General features: G+C 37.7%; 1 protein-coding gene across 5 annotated transcripts in view; it reads left to right on the top strand.

Moving 5' to 3' along the window:
• The window catches only part of ATG5 (autophagy related 5), a 170,601-nt gene that overhangs the window by 15,123 nt on the left and 134,896 nt on the right, over positions 1 to 20,582 (top strand). The gene's annotated exons all lie outside the window — the stretch shown is intronic.

Raw genomic sequence — 20,582 nt, forward strand, 5'->3', positions numbered from 1 at the left:
CTAAGACTGTAATGTTGTCAATATGCATTCATAGAAGAAGTTTATTACTGAGAGCTTCCTAAATCAATGAAATCACAAGTGCACTCCATCCTTAAACCCAAATTTATGTTTATATGACACCTATAGTGGTAATATTTGCCAATAGTTTTTCTGTAGGTCTATGCTAAATTCCATTATAGTAAATATCATTAGGAAGAAGAGTTATATTTGATTGTACTTTTCAGTTGTACTTTTGTGTTGATTGGATCCAAGATAAAATTTATCTTTTTTTTTTTTTTTTGCTTTTTGGAGGGGGGAAGGTAGGGCAATTGGGGTTAAGTGACTTGCCCAAGCTCACACAACTAGTTTTGTGTTACGTGGCTGAGGCCAGATTTGAACTCAGGTCCTCTTGACTCCAGGGCCGTGCTGTATTCACTGTGCCACCTAGCCACCCCTAAAATTTATCTTAACCATAAGATGGTGAAAAATATAACTGCCCTGAAGAAGAAGGCACTTTTTGGGTTGAAAGCCACAATTATGTTACTGTTATGTTTTGAAGAAACTCTGTTTTGGATTCTGTTTTTAATATAAAATTTACTTCTTTTTTCCAAATATAAAAATAATTTGGTAAAAAAAAATGTGTATTCTTAGTGAAAACCCATGTTTTTTGCCACTTGATAACATAAGTCTGTGTTATTCTATCCATAGAGAATTATGTATGTCAAAGATTTTCTTTAGCAAGATATTAGAATTTTTTTCTATTAGTTGATATTTGAAACTGGTACTATGGTGCAATGCAAAGAACATTGTATTTAGGGTCAGAAAGTAACGATTCCAGGGAGAGAGAAAGGAAAGTGGGAGACGTGAAGGTCCTGCTTCTGTTCCTGGGTTAACTTCCATAGTATTTCCTTCTTTGGTGGTAACAGTTAATCTTTGTTACCTTCTCTGAAATAGCTCTTGCAGTTCAGAGTTATATATGTCTTCTTAAATCTTATAGCATGTAGAATAGTGATGTTTACTGTCCCAGTCTACTTTGTAGTTCACTGTGTTCTGCTGGAAAGGGAATGAATACCTGGCATTAATAAGTGTGGACAACCTTTTCAAATCATCTCCATTCTCTCAGGGCTTATGAAATATAAGACTCACACATCATAAGGCAATTGTCCTTCTTTCTGAGACCCTGAGATTTAAAAATCAAAATTAATTTATACACATAAGAAAAGAATGTAAGATAAATATAAGGAGAACCAGTAGAGTGCAGGTCATAGAAATAAAGGGAGGAGAGATGGTCAAGAAGGATGGGAAGTCATCCATGTCAAACCTGCAGAAAAATCAAGGATAAGAGCTAATCAGAGATAATTCATTTGGTCAGTTTGAAAGTCATTGGTAACCTTCAAAGGAACAGAATCCAAATCAGAAGGCATCAAGGAATGGCAAGTGAAGGCAACAAATGTAGGCAAGATTTTTTACAATTTTAACATTTGAAGAAGGAATGGTTGGATACTATTTTGAACAGGAGAGTAGAAGGGCTGAAAGGAGTTTTTATTTTAAAAGATAAAAGATTTGAACCTGTTTGTAAGAAGGAGAGTAGCTTTGGTAAGAAGAGATTGAAAATGTTTAAGAGAGGGTAGATGATTGATAGAGCTAAGTAGGCAAGTAGGACTTGTGATCAGGAATCCAGAAGTTCAGTTTGGTAAGGAAAAAGATGACTTTTCCCCGGATACTGGAAATGGATAAGAGAATTATGGGTAAATTCATGAGGTGACCAGAAAAATGGTAGATGAATTTTGGTGTTGGAAAATATATATACCTGCCAAAACACATGTAGGAAGTATATGAGTACCACTACCAACCCTTTACGCAAAGGAAAACAGATCTAAATAATTGGAGAAATATTAATTGCTCATGGATGGGACAAGCCAACATAATAATCATTATAAATTAGTTTACTTATTCAAAGTTATACCAATCAGACTACCAAAGGATTACTTTGTATAGCTAGAAGAATTCATAACAGTTCATCTGGAGAAGCAAAAGATCAAGAATTTCAAGGGAATTAATGGGGAAAAAGTGGGAAAGAAAGGGGCCTAAAAGTGCCAGATCTCAGACTATATAAAAAACAGCTTGATAATTGTTAAGACATAGAGGTTGATCAGTGGAACAGTATAAGTACACAGTGTACAGAAGCATATAAACACAGTAGCCTAGTGTTTGATAAACCCAGACATCTCAGCTTTTGGGGGCAGTAACTCAGTATTTGACAAAATTGTTGGCAAACTGGAAACCAGTTTGGTAGAAATTAGGTATAGAAAAACATTTCACACTGTATACCAAGATAAGTTTGAGAGTAGAAGTAGAGAATAGCAGAATAAGTAGAATGAGAATAAGAACTATTCCTCAGTTGATACATGGTCAAAGTATATGAACAGGCAGTTTTCAGAGGAAGAAATCTAAAATTAGCCGTGGCCATGTGGAAAAAAATGCTCTAAATAACTAATAATTAGAGAAATGCAAATGAAAAACTCTGAGGTTCCATTTCACATCCATCAGCTTGATAAAGTTGATAAAAAAGGAAAAAGAAAAATACTGAGGGTCTGTGGAAAAACAGACACATTAATACATTGTTCATGGTGCTTCGAACTGGCCCAGCCATTCTGGAAAGCAGTTTGGAACTCTGCCCAAAAATCTAACAGAATGTTCATACCCATTGACCCAGTGATACCTATTACTAGGTCTATACCCTAAAGAGATCAAAGAAGAAGCAAAAAGACCCATATGTGCAAAAATGTTTAAAGCAGCTCTTCTTCTGGTAGCAAAGAACTGAAAACAGGACTGTCCATAAATTGGGAAATGGCTGAACCAATTGTGGCATGTGAATATGATGGAATGCTATTGTGCTGTAAGAAATAGTGAGGGGAAGCATTTCAGAGAAACTTGGAAAAATTTATATGAACTGATTCAGAACAAAGTGAACAGAACCAGGAGAATAGTTTATATAATAACAGTAATATTGTAAAGACAAACAACTTTGAAAGACTTGGGAACTCTGATAAACACAATGACCAACCAACTGCAATTCCAAAACTCAGGCTGAAATGTGCTGCCCAGCTCTCCAAAAAGAGCTGATGGATTCAATGCACATTGAGACATATTTTCTTGGACATGACCAATGCAGAAATTTAGTTTTCTTGACTTTACTTGTTTATAACAAGGTTTTTGTTTTTCTTGCTTCCTCAGTAGGGGAGGGCTGGAAGTGGGAGGCAGAGAACTTGAATCTTACTCTAAAAATAACATAATTTTTTAAAGAGAAAGTACATTGGTAATATACTTAGGGAATAGCAATACAAACCATAATGTGAGGGGCCTTAAGCTGTCAAAGCCCAGGAAAGTGACTATAATAACTGTTTCCTGAAGATATTGACCCTCATGTTGCTTTTGTAGTCATCTAAAGCCCAGTAGTAATTGGCATATTTAAGAATGGTATTGACAAGAAAAACAAATCTGAGCTTTCTTTTGTATAAAAGGTGGTGCATTTATGTCTAAAGTGTTCAGTTTGGTTGTTGTACCTCAACAAAGATCTGAAGAAGTTGAAGAAAGTTAAAGAACCTAACTAATAATGATAAAATGAGGTACAGGCATAGAGTCACTGCTCAGTGACAATAGAGTAGTGGGAAATTGGAGGTTGAGAAAAGGTAAGATATGTACAAGAAACCTAGAAAGTGAAATTGAAATCAAATTGTGAAGATCTTAGGATACCAAACTGAGGAATTTGTAATTTGTCTTATAAACATAGGGAGCCACCAAAAATTCTTGAGTAGGGGAATTGCATGGTCAGACTTTTTTTTTTGGAGGGGGGATCGCTGGGCAATTGGGGTTAAGTGACTCGCCCAAGGTCACACAGCTAGTAAGTGTTAATTGTCTGAGGCCAGATTTGAACTCAGGTCCTCCTGACTCTCACTGTGCCACCTAGCCACCCTGTCAGGCTTCTTTAGGAAGAATTTTTGGACAGTTCCTTGGAGGATGAATTAGAGGAGAGAATGGAAGCAGGAATTTAATTTAAAAGCTACTATTAATAGTCTTAAGTGGGGAGAATTTATGAGGACCTGAACTAGAGTAGTAGATGTTTAAATGGAAAAAAAGGGGATGGATGTGAAGTGTTAGGAGGTAAAATTGAAAAGAATTGGCAAATCACTCCAGAAAAGAATTCATCCCACCTAGATGAAGAACAAGAGTCAAGAATGATTCAGACATGAACCTGGATGACTTGAAGGATAATTGTTCACATAACAGAAAAAAGGAAGGTTGAAGGAGTTCTGGGATTATTGGGGGCGAGGGGGGACAGGAGGAAAGAGGAAGGATGTGAAGATAATGTTTTGCTTTGCACGTCTTGATTCTAAGATGCCTGTGAGTAGTCATCTTCCAGTTGTCAGTGGTTAGGACCAGATATGTAAATGTGGGAGTTATCTCATAGAGATTAATTTAGTTTGTGGGAGCTGATAGATCCCTGAGAAAGAAAAGAGAAGTTCCTTGGGTACTACCCATAGTTAGGGGCTAGGATATAGATGTTGATCTAGCAACAGAAGCTGAAAAGATAGGAATAGAAATATAAAAGAACAGCATCAAGAAAGCTGAGAGGAGAGAGAATTCAGGTGAAGGGAGGTATTCACAGTATTTTAGGCTGCAAAGAAAATGATTCAGGCTGTGTAACCATAGATTTCAAAGTAGCCCAGAAAACTTTAAGACTTCATGTGAGAGAGATAGACAGACAGAGACATAGAGACCACAACAAAGAGAAAGATAATATTATTTCTGAATTTTTTTTTTGTTTTGCCAATAATCATAGCTGAAATATTGTTGTTCAGTCTTTCAGTTGTGTCCATTTGGGGTTTTCTTGGAAAAGATACTGGAATGATTTTGCCACTTCTTTCTCCAGTTCATTTTACAGATGAAGAACTGAGGCAAACAGGGTTAAGTGCCAAGGTTACAGAGCTAGTGTCAGAGGCCAGATTTGAACTCAGGATGATGAGTCTTCCCGATTTCAGGCTTGGTACTCAATCTACTTTGCCACCTAGCTGCCCCAACTTGAGATAAATTTGGGACAGATAAAAGGAAGCTAGTGTTAGTCTTAATAAGTACTTTTTGTTTTGTACTATATTACACAGAAGCTAGTAATTTTCTGGAATTAATGCACTCAACATGTGGTAAAGGCTATAGTTTGCAAAAGATTTACATAGATTATATATCTACAAACCATGAATTTGTTATTAAAGGAAATGGGTTTTCGCCAAGTTCTTAACCTTTGAGGTTGTTATCAAGGAACATATATTATTGCCTTTTGTGTGTTAGAGACAGAACACTTGAATTTACCTAGAATGGCTCTTCTTACATCCCTAATTACAAACAGCATAGATGAATTAAGTTTTTGGTAGGAATTGCCTTCAAGTACAGAGACTGAAGAAGGGGAGGTAGAAAAAAATACTAGTGGCAGTTTGTTCCTTGAAAATATGACATTGGGTAAAACATTAATAGCAAGGTCTAGAATCATTCATCTGAGAGTAGTGCTTTGCTGGATATGTCTGTCCACTTTTGCTGTGTTTTTTTTTCTTTAATGAATTAATAGTTTAATAGGAAAGAGAATCAATAAAAGTATATAAGTATGAAAATATGAGTAGAAGAAAATAACGATTGGGAAAAAATTAAGACTGAAGGGTTTATATAATAGGAAGCTGTATGTAGCAACTTATATATACATTATAGTTGTAAATAAAATATTTTAAATTATCTTGATGTATGGACCTGCAAATAGACTGTATGTTTCAGTAAGGACCAGTTGAGCTAAATTCAGAGAGGCTTATTTTCATTGGGATTTATAAGGTGATTAATTTTTCAGTTGCTTGAAAAAGCCATCTATTGAGATACAACACAATTGTAGTCTGCATTAATGGAAGGAATATTTATGCCAGTGAAATCATTGATCCTTAAAATAATGAAGAAATGCTAAATCTTAAATCATTTTAAGAACATATATGGATATACCATAGAGCAGTCCTAACAGTTAATCATAGTTGGCAGGTAAATGTTGAAACTGATCTAATTGACATTAGGGATAATAGGTTACCAGTCCACACCTAGTTGACTTATGTCAACAAATACTCCTCCTTACTTTTGGTGATTTCACTGCTTTTAGACAAATAGAAAGTAGGTTTTCCCTTATGAAAGATGTTGGAGACCACTGTTGTAATAATAGATTTCACACTTATAGAGTACTTTTCATGCAACCACTTTGTGAAATTAGTAGTACAGTACCTCAGTGAAATTCTAAGCTTTACATGTTTTTTCACTGTACCATGCTGTCTCTTAGATAAGACATCAAGTCAATTTCTGTGTTAATTGACTGCTAAACCAGAATTTTATTTCAACGGACTGCTCTCTTTTCTCTCTAAGAAATGTAGTAATTATTTTCAATAATAACATTTATTTAGCACTTTGAAGTTTGCAAATATTTTACAAATATATATCTCTTTCTGATGGCTTGTCTCTTCATGAATATATAATTGTTGATCTTGTGTCTGCCATGTATCATAGGAAAATGGCTTTGGCTGAAAGATATAATTCTTCCATGTATCCATTACTGTTTAAAACACCCTCTTAAAATCATCTCTAGAAGTCTTTTCTTTTTAGTAAGCTAGTTATGAAAGTGATTAGGTTTTTAAGAGATAAGTTATCTAAAATATTTTATCTCTGGTTAGCCACAAAGAAGAAAATGGTTATTTTATATATAAACATCTTCAAAGTTAACCATTTCCTTACAGCAAAAAAGTAAAGTTTTATAGACTTCAAGCATTTTTCCTTTAGACTTTTTTCCCTTCCAGTTGCTAGTGACTTAAATTTAAATTAGCTAAATTTTGCAAAGGACCCCCCTTCATCTCATAGTTTAGGAATTTAGCTGGGAATTTCCCCTCAGATCAGTGCTCAGCAAATCCCTCTTAATCCAAGGAATGATTAGTTGTTTGGATACATGACACCCACTTGTCTTTCTCCTCTGGAAAAGGAAGTGTGTTGTCTTATGACAACCACAGGGAGGTTGGGGGGTGGAGAGGGTCTCTCTTAGTCATTGCCAGCAAAATTCTTGCCAGAATCCTCCTTAATAGTCTAATCCTTCACCTGGAAGGTGGTGATCTACCTGAGAGCCAGTGTGGCTTCAGATAGGAGGACTAAGGAACAGTAGATGAGGTATTTGCTGCCCAACAATTCCAGGAGAAATGCCAGGCTTAGAACAGAGGTCTACATACAATGTTCATGAATCTGACTGAGGTCTTTGATACTGTCAGTTGTGAGGGCTTGTGGAAAATCATGGCAAAATTTGGTTGCCTAGAGAACTTCATCAGTATTGTATGTCAGTTCCATGATGGCATGTTTGCACAGGTTCTGGATAATGGATAATGTTCCCGTTTTCCCAGTCACCAGTGCAGTGAAGCAGGAGTGTGTGCTTGCTCCCATGCTTTTCAGCATGATGTTTTCAGAGATATTGTCAAATGCCTTCAACGAGGGATAAAAATGGCATCAAGATCAGCTACCACACTGATATTCAGTTATTTAACTTGAAAAGGCTACAAGCCAAGACTAATATTAAGGAAGAGTTGGTTGTGTGACTTTTTGTTTGCAAATGATTATGCACTCTATGCGGCCTCTGAGGCTGTGATGCAACAGAGTATGCTGCTTCTACTTATTTTGACTTAACAATTAACAACAAAAAAAGCCAAGGTTCGCCACCAGCTAGCACCACACCATCTATATGTGGAGCCATCAGTTACAACAGGTGGAGAAGTTTTTAACGTTGTGGATAACTTCACTTACCTTGGCAGTATACTTTCCAGGCTTGTACACATACATGATGAGGTTGAACCACACATTTACCAGAGCTAGCTCAGTGTTTGGGAGACTCTGAAGGAAAGTGTGGGAGAGAAATGGTATTAGGCTGCTTACCAAACTGAAGGTCTACAGAGCTGTTGTGCTGATCTCATTATTGCATGCCTCTGAAACGTGGGTAGCACACCAGAAAGGAGAACGGCAGGAATGGGAGTGGAGAGGAGTGAGGGTAAGTAATCAAAAAGTAAGGACAGTTAAACCTTTCCCATTATTAAGTTCAGTGCTCACTGATGTAGATTTGTGAACTTCAGTTAGGAAAGGGCACTAGCTTTGGGGATGGAGCAGTCTTTCTGGGGAAAAGAGATTCCCTTTTCCTCTCCCATTCCCCATCCATCTTTAGTCATATAAGGCTGCTTTTATGTGAAAACATTTTCAAACTGAGGAAATTAGTAATCTTATTAACACTAATTTTCATCTAAGACTGGTGAAAAATACAAATCCACTCTTTACATGAGAGAAAATACTTAAAACATCATTTTTAATTAATTTGGATTATCAGTTTCAAAATCATTTTTGACAAAGTATGCGCATTATTTAAAGGAAATTTCTGTCTCCCACTTTTCTCTTTATCATCTCTATCTTGGTCCATTTTCTTTACTCTTTTCTTTTCTTAGTAACTCTTTTTCTTGACAAAACCCTTTGGAAGGAGGAGAAAACTTCAGCCCTTTAAAAAAAAATCAAAATATTTAAAACTTAAAAGGGGTATAAATTCTAGGCATTTTGCCTCTTTTTAGGTATGACAACAGTGGCTTATTGGGTTTTTTTTACTCGTTCTTTGTTATTCTCTACCATAAGATGTTGATCAATGGATACATATTCCTAATTCACAAAGTATCTTTTTTGTAATTTATACTTATATAGAATCTTGTAGTACAGTGCCATAAACAGAGAATATTTGGTACATTTTTCATTTGTTCTGACCCTGGAAGGCAGTTACAGGGAAGCAGATTTTGACCTTTTTTTTTTTTTGAGGGCAATTGGGGTTAAGTGACTTGCCCAAGGTAACATGGCTAGTTTTTGTGTTAAGTGTCTGAGGTCGGATCCAAACCCAGGTCCTCCTGACTCCAGGGCTGGTGCTCTATTCATTTTGCCACCTAGCTGCCCCTGACTTTTTTGAGGGGAATATTTCAAATGTTTCAGACTGCCCACAAAGAGAACCCCAGGGCTTATGCCTGGAGGGATGGGAGAAGGTATAAAAGCTCAAGCAAGCTCCCCAGGATTAAAATTGTTTAATGTATAGGTGTCTGTATAAAATACCTCTATAGGTATCATTGCACTCTACTTATTGACTACTTCCGTGATTGCTGTTTATGATTACAGGAAAATTGCTCTTCTATTAATAAGTTGTATTTGGGGTTTGGGGTTGGTGGTTGACATTTCTATTTGCTTTTAATTTGACTTTTTAGTTGGTTAACCAGCAGAGGGTGCTCCAGTATTAACATTTTATTAGATTGTATTCCTAGGTTAGAAATGACTTATCCCCCCTCTCATTCATTAAGTTTATAGTTACTTTTTAAAATTGTTTATGTCATTTATTTATTACTTCTGAGAAGTAATCCTTAGTAAAAATAACCTGACAAAGAAGTACTGGGTATTTTAGACCCTAAAGCAAAAATTTCATACAAGACACCTTTATTGTTTTTTAAAAATAAATGCTTCTAACAGAGAACAGACTTTTCATCTCATTCCTATCACCACAATGGGATGATTGGGAGACATTTTTACTTATGTCAGGACATCTCAGACTATGTATATATTACAGAGTTAAAAGTTGAAATAAAGAATACAAATAATGGTAATAATAGCTAGTATTTACATAGCACTTTGAAATGTACAAAGCCCTTTAAAATATCTCATTTTATTCTTACAACTCTGGGAGGTAGGTGCTATTATTTATCTTCATTTTACAGATGAAGAAACTGAGACAGAGACCTAGGTGACTTGCCCATGGCCACACAGGTAATATCTAAGGCCAGTGTTTGAACTCAAGTCTTCTTTACTCCAACTCCCATGCTTTTTATCGATGATACCACCTAAACCTCTGGTAGCATGTAAAAATGGACAAGAGTTAAATTTTAATTAGTTTTCTTGCATTGCTTTTCCCCCTCCTTTGTTTTATTCTAAGGATGACTTTCCTGGGTAGGGAGAGTGAAACAATATATTTCAAAATAAGAATGTTTTGTTTGGTTTTGTTTTCCCAAATCAAATGCTTTATCTGCCAGATTTTGAGCTACAAATTTTCTCCCCTTTTTCCCCCTACCCACTGCCCCCAAATAGTGATCCCACTCATTGGATATCTACTCCTACAATCTGCTTTCTCCCATATCTTTTCCCATATCCCCTCCAACTTTACAGTAGGGCATGGTGGATCTCTATGCCCCAGTGCCTGTATATCTTATTTCCCAATTACATGTAAAATAATATTAATAATAGTATATATATATATATTTTAAACATTTGATTTTAAAACTTTGAATTGCAGATCATTCCCTTCCTCCCTTGTCATCTACCCTTACTGGGAAGATAAGCAATTCAGCATAGGTTGTACATGTATAGCTATGCAAAACATTTCCATAGTGGATATATTGTAAAAGACTGACTATATTTCCCTCCCTCCTATCCCACCTCCCACTTGTTCTGTTCTCTACTTTGATCCTGTCCCTTTTCAAAAGTGGGTGCTTCCAACTAAAGTGGTACTTCCAACTTCCCTCCCCCAGCCTGCCCTCTCTTCCATCATCCCCCCTCTCATACCCTTCCCCCCCTACTCTCCTGTAGTGTGAGATACCCTATTTAGTGTGTATGTCATTCCCTCTCTAAGCCAAATTCAATGAGAATAAGGTTGACCCATTCCCTTTTGCCTTCCTGTTCTTCCCCTCCATTGTAACCATTTTCCCTTCCCTCTTCCGTATAAGATAATTTACCCCATTCTGTCTCTCCCCATCTCCTCTCATTATATTCCTCTCACCTCTTAATTTCACCTTTTGAGTATCATCTCTTCCTATTCAATTGGTCCTGTGCCTTCTATCTATGTATACCAGTGCACATATGTACACACATTCACATATGTATTCATACACCCATATACCCTCCTATATAGACATATATATGTATGTATGTATACATATATGTGTGTGTGTTTATACACATTTATATTCCCTTCAACTATTCTTATACTGAGAAAAGTTTCATAAGTTACAATTATTGTTTTTCCATGTAGGAATGTAAATAGTTCAACTTTGATAAGTTCCTTATGATTTCTTTTCCCTGTTTACCTTCTCATGCTTCTTATATCTGAATGTCACATTTTCTATTTAACTCTGGTTTTTTCATCAAGAATGCTTGCAAGTTCTCTATTTCATTGAATGACCATATTTTCCCCTGAAACATGATACTAAGTTTTGCTGGGTAGGTGATTCTTGGTTTTAATCCCAGCTCCTTTGCCCTCCCAAATATCATGTTCCAGGCCCTTCAATCCCTTAGTGTAGAAGCTGCCAGATCCTTGGTTATCCTGATTGTGTTTCCACAATATTCAAATTGTTTCTTCCTGGCTTCTTGTAGTATTCTCTCCTTGATCTGGGAATTCCGGAACCTGGCTATAATATTCCTAGGAGTTTTCTTTTTGAGATCTTTTTCAGGAGGTGATTGGTGGATTCTTTCAACCTCTATTTTGCCCTCTGGTTCTAAAACATCAGGGCACTTTTCCTTGAGAATTTCTTGAAGGATGGTTTCTAGGTTCTTTTTTTGATCATGGCTTTCAGGTAGTCCAATAATTTTTAAATTATCTCTCCTGGATCTATTTTCCAGGTCAATGGTTTTTCCAATGAGATATTTCACATTGCCTTCTATTTTTTCATTTGTTTGGATCTGTTTAATAGTTTCTCATAAAGTCACTAGCTTCCATTTGCTTCAGTCTAATACTGAAGGAATGATTCTCTTCAGTGAGCTTTTGAGATTCTTTTTTCCATCTGGCAAATTTGGCTTTTTAAGGCATTCTTCACCTCATTGCCTTTTTGAGCCTCTTTTGCCATTTGAGTTAGTCTATTTTTTAAGGTGTTATTTTCTTCAGTCAGATTGTTGACTCTCATTTCATAATTTTCTTGCATCATTCTCATTTCTCTTCCCAATTTTTCCTCCATTTCTCTTATTTGATTTTCAGAATTCTTCTTAAGGTCCTCTATGGCCTGTAACCAGCTCATATTTTTCTTTGAAGCTTTTGGTGCAAGAGTTCTGACTTCATTGTCTTCCTCCTGTTCCATGCTTTGATCCTTTTTGTCCCCAAAATAGGAGTGTAAAGTTGGGTTGCTCTGTTTGTTTTGCTTCCTTTGCCTGCTCATGTTGCCACTCAATTACTTGATTTTTGGGCTTTTTGCCACGGTAGGACTCTGCCACCAGATGGGAGCTTCGTCCCAAATGCTGGGGTTTTTTCAGCTGCTGAAGTTATTAGTTGGGTGCCCTCTCTGAAGCCTCCACATGCTCTGGCAAGCTGGTCGCACACCCCAGCACTTCCACCCTAGATGGTAATCCAGATCCAAGCAAGTTAAAGCAAGAGCAATTACCCCTCAGACTGGTCACTTGGTCCCCCTACAATAAGCAGGCCAGGAGTTCTGAAGCAGCCATGCAATATGTGGCTTCAGAGCTGTTGTGCCTCAGCCACTTCTCACCCCAGGGGCAAAAGCCGACGCACTCCCAACTACTGCACTGACCTCTCACTTTGTCCTTAGCATCTGTGTGTTGATAATTCTGGAAATTGCCACAGCTGCTGGTGATCTGAAGTCCCTCCAGCCAGTGGTTGGTCAGGCTTGCCCTGCGGCTAAAACCTCCAGCTAGCTCAGGGCTGGGGTCACCTGGCTCCCAGAGTACTGTGCTGGCCGCTTGCTGCCTGCCTGCCAGGCTGTCCTCAGCGGGAGGTTAGATTCTTTGTGTCATTTTGTGGGTTCTGTAGCTCCAAAGTTTCTTTAGAATCATCTTTTACAGGAATTGGGGGAGGTGGAAGCTGGAGCTCACATGGAAGTCCTGTTTCTCCAAAATAAGAGTGTTGTAAAAAAATTTTTTTAGATTACTGTATTTTTAAGATTAGTTCCAACAATAACAAAAATATTTTGACTGAAAATAATTTTTTTGTTTTTTAGCTGGCAGGGCAACTTATTTTAATAATCAAGCATGTACATTGCTTAAAACTATATCTATGAAAACTCAGGTGTAAAAACAAATATATTTGGATGTGATTATCCAATTTCCAAAACCGATTTCTCTGAAGAGCACCCTGAGATAGTAAAGGCCAGTCTTGTATTCAGTCATATTATAATTTAATTTACAAAAATTGAATATTTATGGATAACTTTTTAGGATTTCTTTATTGCATAAAGATGAGAGTTTTTTGAGGTAGGATCTTTAAAATGTAGAAGCTGGTTTTTTCCCCTTACCTATTGGAGAAATGGTTATAATAGTCTTATAATATATTTGCAAAATATCATCATATAAACAGTATATCATTTTCTATATTTCATCACTTATTTTCTTTCTCATATTTTTACTACGTTAGGTTAGATTTAGGTTACATGTTGAATCTACATAGTTCTTTTTTTTTTTTTTTTGCCTTTTGGAGGGCAACTGGGGTTAAGTAACTTGCCCAAGGTTACATGGCTAGTATTTTTGTGTGGGTGTTAAGTGTCTCAAGCCGGAACCGAATTCCGGTCCTCCTGACTCCAGGGCCAGCGCTTTACTCACTGCACCACCTAGCTGCCCCTCTACATGGTTTTTTAATGCATTATTTTTGAAAGTCTGTTGTTGTATAAGCCCTAATAAAGTATATAGGGTAAATGGCTTCAACTGGCTCTGGATTTACTTCACTTTTCATTGCTGAATGAGAGTTAAACAGTTGAAATGGTACATTGTGTTACATGTGCATAGTGATTTTCTCCCCAGAAAATGTGTGTTGAGTATCTGATTTATGTAGGCACTGTGTTAGACAGTGGAAATACATCAAGGCATATAATTCAGTTAAATTCAGCAATTAAGCACTGTGCTGGGCCCTAGGGTAGATGTGAAATTTAGATAAGCACATTCTTGCTCTTATGAAATGTGCCCTCTAGTGCGTATAAGATACTGTGAGTTGAGAGAAAAGTATGGATATGAGAGATATTGTAGTGACAGAATTGACAAAATATGCAAGTAATTGGATATTGGAGTATATAAGGGAAGGATGAAAAGGCAAGGATGACTTCAAGGTGGTGAACTTGGTATACTGAATGGATTATTGTTCCCTTTGTAGACTGTTGAAACTGGAAAGAAGGGTGGGTTTAAGGGAGAGTGAGTGATTTTCAGGGGTGGGGTGGGGTGGAATTTGGGATGCATCTGGGAGATGTCCAGCAAGCAGTTGCATCCATCTGGCAATTCTGACTCTGGCAATCTCCATTCAGGAGAGAGTTGTAGATTTGTAATAATTTCTACACATTACTTTCAGTCAGACACTCAGTAAGTAAGTGTTTATTAGATACCTTCTATGTGTCTGGCATTGTGCTAAGCACTAGGAAGACAAAAAGAGGGAATACAAGGCAATGTAAGAGGTAAAGGGTATACAAAAAGACAGTCTCTGCCCTCAAAGAGGGTCTAATAGGGAGACAACAAACAATTATGTACAAATAAGCCATGTTCAATATAAATAGGAAATAAAAAGGGGAAGGCAGTAGAATTAAGAAGGTTTGGGAAAAGCTTCCTGTAGAAGATGGACTTTTAGTTGGGATTTAAAGAAAGCCAGGGAAGCCCATGGTTGGAGATGAGAAGAGAGAGCGTTCTAGGCATGGGGGACAGACAGAGAAAATAACTGGAACTGAGAAATTAAATGTCTTGTTTTTATGGTAGGGAGTTAACGGTATAATAAGGTAGAAAGAGACTAAGGTATGAAGATCTTTGAATACCAGAGGATTTTATATTTGTTTCTGGAGGTAATAGGAAACTATCAGAGTTTTGGGTGGGGTGACATGGTTGGAATTTAAGAAAATCTCTTTGAGGACTGACTAGAAGATGTATTGGAGTGGGGAGAGACAGTTCTACTCACCAGCAAGCTATTACAGTTGTCCATGTGTGAGGCAATAAGAACCTGCACCAGACTGGTGGCAGTGTCAGAGAAGAGAAAGGAGCATATTCAAGAGTTACTGCAAAGGTGAAATTGACAGATCTTGACAACAGATTGTTATGTGAGTGATGAGAGATAGTGAAGAGGCCAAGATGACACCTACATTGCAAGTCTGGGGGACTAAGTGTTGCCCTCTGATAATAAGTACAGTAGGAGAAAGATAATCAGTTTTGTTTTGGGCATGTTGAGTCTAAGGTATCTACTGCCACACAGCTCAAGATGTCTGAAGGGCAGTTGAAGATGCAAAACTGGAGATTACCAGAGAGGTTAGGGCAGGATTGGTAGATTTGAGAATAGTAATTAAATCCATGGAGGCTGATGAGATCATCAAGTGAAACAGTATAGACTCAATTAGTGGTTCCCAAAGTAGGTGATACCACTTCCTGGGGGGCATGCTGGAATGATCTTGAGAAGGCGGCAGTAGGCTCACTTGCAACTTAGGGGCATTGAATAAAAGAAGGGAGTGGTGGAAGGAAGCATAGGGAAAGAATAAAATTTTGAAAAAAACGTTTATATATGTTAAATCTGTTGTGTAACAGAGATCAAGTCATAGTGATTACATTGTTTTCCAAATAAACACATAAAATGCAAGTTATAACCAATCAGTGGTCAGGTCCATCAGCAGGTCTTAACAAGCAAGTGTGGAAAGGCAAGTGTGTCGAGCATTGTCCAGAAGTCCAGCATGCATTGGCAGGAACATGCACATGTAATGACTTGTTTACAATTCGATATGGTTACATGTTGCATCATCAACATTTCAATACAGGAAGAAACACAAATTTACAATAAATTATTAAATTTAAGGCGTTAATTTTTTTAATAGTTTATATTTTTTTGAGATGATGCAGATTTCAAAAAAAAAACCTGTTAAAGGTTTAAAGAGTAGATTTCCAGGGTGGGGGCAATGAGTATTATTTTTTAAAGGGTGAAGTAGGTCAGATAAGTTTGGGAACCTCTGGTATATAGAGAGAAAACATGCATATAGTTGAAGGGAGTGATTTGAATGAGCAACCAGAGAAGGAGACTGAGAAGGAGCAGTCAGATAGGTAGGAAAACCAGGAAAGAGTGGTATCCTGAAAACCTATACAGAGAGATTATCAAGGAGAAGAGAATGATCAACAGTGTTAAAAACTGCAGAGAAGTCAAGGGGAATAAGGATTGAGAAAAGGCTTTTGGATTTGGCAGCTTTTAGAAATAACAGTTTTAGTGGAATGATGAGGTTGGAAGACAAATCTTAAGGAGTTAAGAAGATAGCAAGAGTAAGTGGAGGCATTTTTTCAATAGCCTTTCAAGTTTAGCCACAAATGGAAGAAGAGATATAGCACAATACTTTAGCAGGCTTGGAAACATAAAATGAGAGCTTTTTTGAGGATGAGGAAGACATGGACATGTTACATGCCTCTGTGCTGAGCCAATCAGACATGTGCAAGTGGGCTCTAACCAATCAGATATGTACATGTGGGCTCTAGCCAATCAGATGCTGAGTAGAACTGTATATAAAAAGAGCCAGTATGGAGAAAGCAGACATTAAGTAGATAGGGAGTGACTGAGAATAAGTGATATCTGGGATAACAGAAGAGGCATCTTTTGGAGGAGATGGGATGGAATGGGACCACTGGTGTAGGCAACCTTGGTAAGGAGTAAGACTACCTCTTCATGTGAGATGAGTGAAGGAGGAGATAGTGGTAGAAGGTATATGAGTGATAAGAAATGAAGAAGAGGGGAGAAGCAAAAACTCACAGTGAGTGACTTCGGTTTTTTTCTGTATAATATGAATCCGAGTTCTTAACCAAAAGAATGAGGGAAGGGAGAGCCATGAGAAGTTTGAGGTGAAATGGAAAGGTTTGGAAGAATTGCTGTGGAGTGTTAGATAGTGATTTGATTAGAGAGGTGGAGTAGGATTACCTAGCAGCAGTAAGTAGTGGACAGAGCAGTTGTATGTTTTTCTTGATTAGCAAGTGTGTACGAGCAAAGTGTGGCCTGGAGACAGTGCCAGACACTAACAGTGTGACTCTGAGTAAGTCACTTAACCCTGTTAGCCTCATTTGTAAAATGAGCTAGAGAAGGAAATGACAAACCACTCTAGTGTCTTTGCCAAGAAAACCCCAAGTGGGGTCACAAAGAGTTGGACATGACTGAAAAACCACTAAACAGGAGCAAAGGCAGTGAATGCTGGAAGTGTTATAGGACTGAGACTTGGCAGGACTGCTGTGCTTGTACATGCTTCCTTCTGAGCTTCTTTCTGTTCTCTTCTGTGCATTTTTAAAAGTGTTATAATGACCCTATTTGTTTGGTCACTATTATCTCCCAGGCTTTCCGTCTCTACACCTACCTCATTTCTCTCTTCAGACCGTCAAAATAGAACTAATCCATACTCTAGGGCCTCGGTTTTTCTTATTTAATTTCCTCAATATCCTTTGAAGACATTAAATTTCTTGAAGGGACATGTTTCTTTTCCCCTTATTTTAGCACTGCACAATCATATTAGCTCCTTCCAGTGCTTAAAATAAATTTACCTTTCTAGATTTCTCTGGACTCTTCTGTTTGTATTTCCAAATTCTAACTTAGTTCTGCTCATTTCATCAGAATTGCTTAAAAGTCTATTGCATTAAAGGCCCTTTTCCCTCCCTGTAGAACTATATCTAGCTTTGCAGGGCTAGTCATTCTTGGTATTAAGCTTGTTTTATTTGCTTTTGGGGATTTTCCAAGGTCTCCTGTTTTTAGTAGAAACTACAGGTTTTGGGTGATCCCATCTGTAGTTCCTTGGTACTCAAATTCCTTCCTGGATGCTTGCAATATTTTTTCTTTTATGTATGAGCACTGGATTTTGTTTATAGCATTGTAATACCAAGCAAAGTGGGATTTTTTTTTTCTATGTGTTACTCAGTGTCCCAGCCTCAATCTTACATGCCTCTGTGCCGAGCCAGTCAGACATGTGCAAGTGGGCTCTAACCAATCAGATATGTACATGTGGGCTCTAGCCAATCAGATGCTGAGTAGAACTGTATATAAAAAGAGTCATTGTGGAGAAAGCAGACATTAAGGGAGTCAGCCATGAAATCATAAGTCACCATTAAGAAGAAGAAAATGGAAGAGAAGAGACCTCTAAGAGCTGGGAGGAGACCTCTGAGAGCAGAGAGGAGAACTCTGAAAATGGAGAGGAGACTTTTGAGAACTGAGAGAAGAACAGAAAGGAGACCTCTGATGGTAGAGACTTGCTGAAGGAGTCTCTGAACTTTGAAAGTGAATAGAGCTGTAGGACAGAAACCCGCCCATGGGAAAGATGCTTCTTAGCTTAAGCCCCTTTTGAGAGCTGTTAAAGTGAACTGAGCTGTTAATACAGAGCTTCTGGACTTTGGAGGTTAATTGAGATGACAGTGCTAGTGGTGTGTGTCAATATTGTTTCCATGTTAAGCTTTGTTTCCCCCAAGGCAGAAGCAGTAGAGAGGAGCTCCCTGGAGCCTGCTGTTGGGCAGGAGCGGGGAGAGCTTGGAGTGGAGCACTCCCCATGAGCTGAGACATGGAGTAAGAGTGAAGAGCTGCCTATGTATGACTCCAGGCAAGAGTTGGGAGTAGTGAGCCCACAAAGGAAGAGCCATGGGACTTGGAAGTCAATATCAAGTTAAGATGAAAGAAGACTTTACTTGGACACTTGATATTGATTAAGGAGATTGTTCTTACTCTGGCCTAGGGATGGATGGTGTGATATTTTCTGATACCACTTACGGATGTATCATGTTAGGGAAGATCCTAGCCTGGGACCCCCTGATTTGGGGCATGCAAAGATATATGCTGTGTAGTGCAGTGTTCTCACTGTGACCTAGGGGTGGATGGTGTGGTATTTTCTGCTACCCTTAAGGATGTGTTATGCTAGGAGAGACCCTAGCCTGGGACTCCTTGAGTGTGTGAACAAGGATTTTGGGGAATGCTACTGAATGCAATGTTATATGCTATGTACCATATGACATACTGAGTGTTATAATATATATATATATATATATAGAAAGAGAGAGAGAGAGAATGATGTGTTTTGCTTAAGGATGTTGATATGAATGTTATGCTTTATTTTATTGAACAAAGTTTAGTTCTGAATAGAGAGTTCATTATCCTATGTGATTAGATCCGTAAAATTATTCATAGTAGTAGTCCTCAGGTGTACTGCTGTGATTGACATTGCAAGCATTCCTGGAGCTTTCCCTGTTGAGGTTCCTTTCAGGAGGTGATTATTTTTTTTCTGTCTTTATTTTGCCCTCTGATGAGACAGTAAGTGCATAGAGCACTGGACCTGGAGTGAGGAAGACCTGAGATCAAATCCAGCCTCAGACACTTGCTATGTGACCTGATACAAATCACTTAAATGCTGTTTGCCTCAGTTTCTTTATCTGTAAAATGAGGATAATAATAGCTGTTGTGAGGAACAGATGGGATAATTATAAAGCACTTAGTAGGGTACCTGTAATGTAGTAAGCCTTATATAAATGAGAGGAGGAGGAGACGATAATAATGATGAAAATAGCTGTCATGTATGATTTCTTGAAATGAAGTGCCCAAGCTATAACTTTATCAATTTTTTAAAATCGTCTTTTTTTGGGAGTCCAATTATTCTTTAAATTCTTCTTGATTTGTTTTCCAGGTCACTTGTTCTTGCTATCAAATATCTTAAATTTGCTAATTTTTCAATCTTTTGAATTTTTTATCATATTTTTTCCCTCTTATGGAGTCATTAGTTTCTCTTTGGTCCATTATAAGTTTCAGGGATTCCATTTCTTGGTTAATTTATGCTAGTTTCCTTTCTAAGCTACTTAGTCTGTTCCAGTTCTTTTCCAGAGCTTTTATTTTAATTTTTAATCCCTTGGTTCATTTTTTCTGAGTATTCCTATAGTCCTTGTAGAAAATCTGTATTTTTCTTTTGGGTCTTTTTATTTGGAGTTTCTGAGGGGAGCCTTCTGCTCCTGCTTTATCTGGACTAAGAACCTTGTAGGCTACAATTATCCCATGTCTGGTTGTGTTGGCACTCACCTTCCTGGAGGGGTTCCTTCTTGGACTTCTCTCACTGACCTTCGGTTCAGTTCTGGGGTGGACAGTGTCATTGTAGTTTTTAATTCAATTGTGTGATCATTATTCAGGCCAGTTTGAACTTTTGGTTATTGCTTGTATATGTAAGTTGGAGCTGCATGTCCTATTTCCTATTCAGAGATAACTCATGAGGGAAAGAATCGATCTAAGTTTTGAAATGACAAGGGATGCTGAGTGGTAGATTTGAGGAGGGGAGAACATTATAGGACCTTGTGCAGAGGCACAGACACTGAGAGACTGTCAGTAAACATTTATCTAGCCTGTTTATATGCCAGATACTCTGTTAAGAACTGAGAATACCAAAGGAAAAAAATAATCCTTTTCCCTTGAGGAACACACAGTTTAGTCAGGAGAAATTAAGTGACAGAAAGAAGTTTACTAGCATTAAGGGGGATTGGGAAAGGCTTCTTATCAAGGTGTGTGTGTGTGTGTGTGTGTGTGTGTGTGTGTGTGTGTGTGTGTG

This window comes from Petaurus breviceps, unplaced genomic scaffold (genome assembly GCF_028583685.1).
Source record: "Petaurus breviceps papuanus isolate PSGF00001 unplaced genomic scaffold, PetGlider_PUasm1.0 90977, whole genome shotgun sequence".
NCBI classification, from domain to species: domain Eukaryota; kingdom Metazoa; phylum Chordata; class Mammalia; order Diprotodontia; family Petauridae; genus Petaurus; species Petaurus breviceps.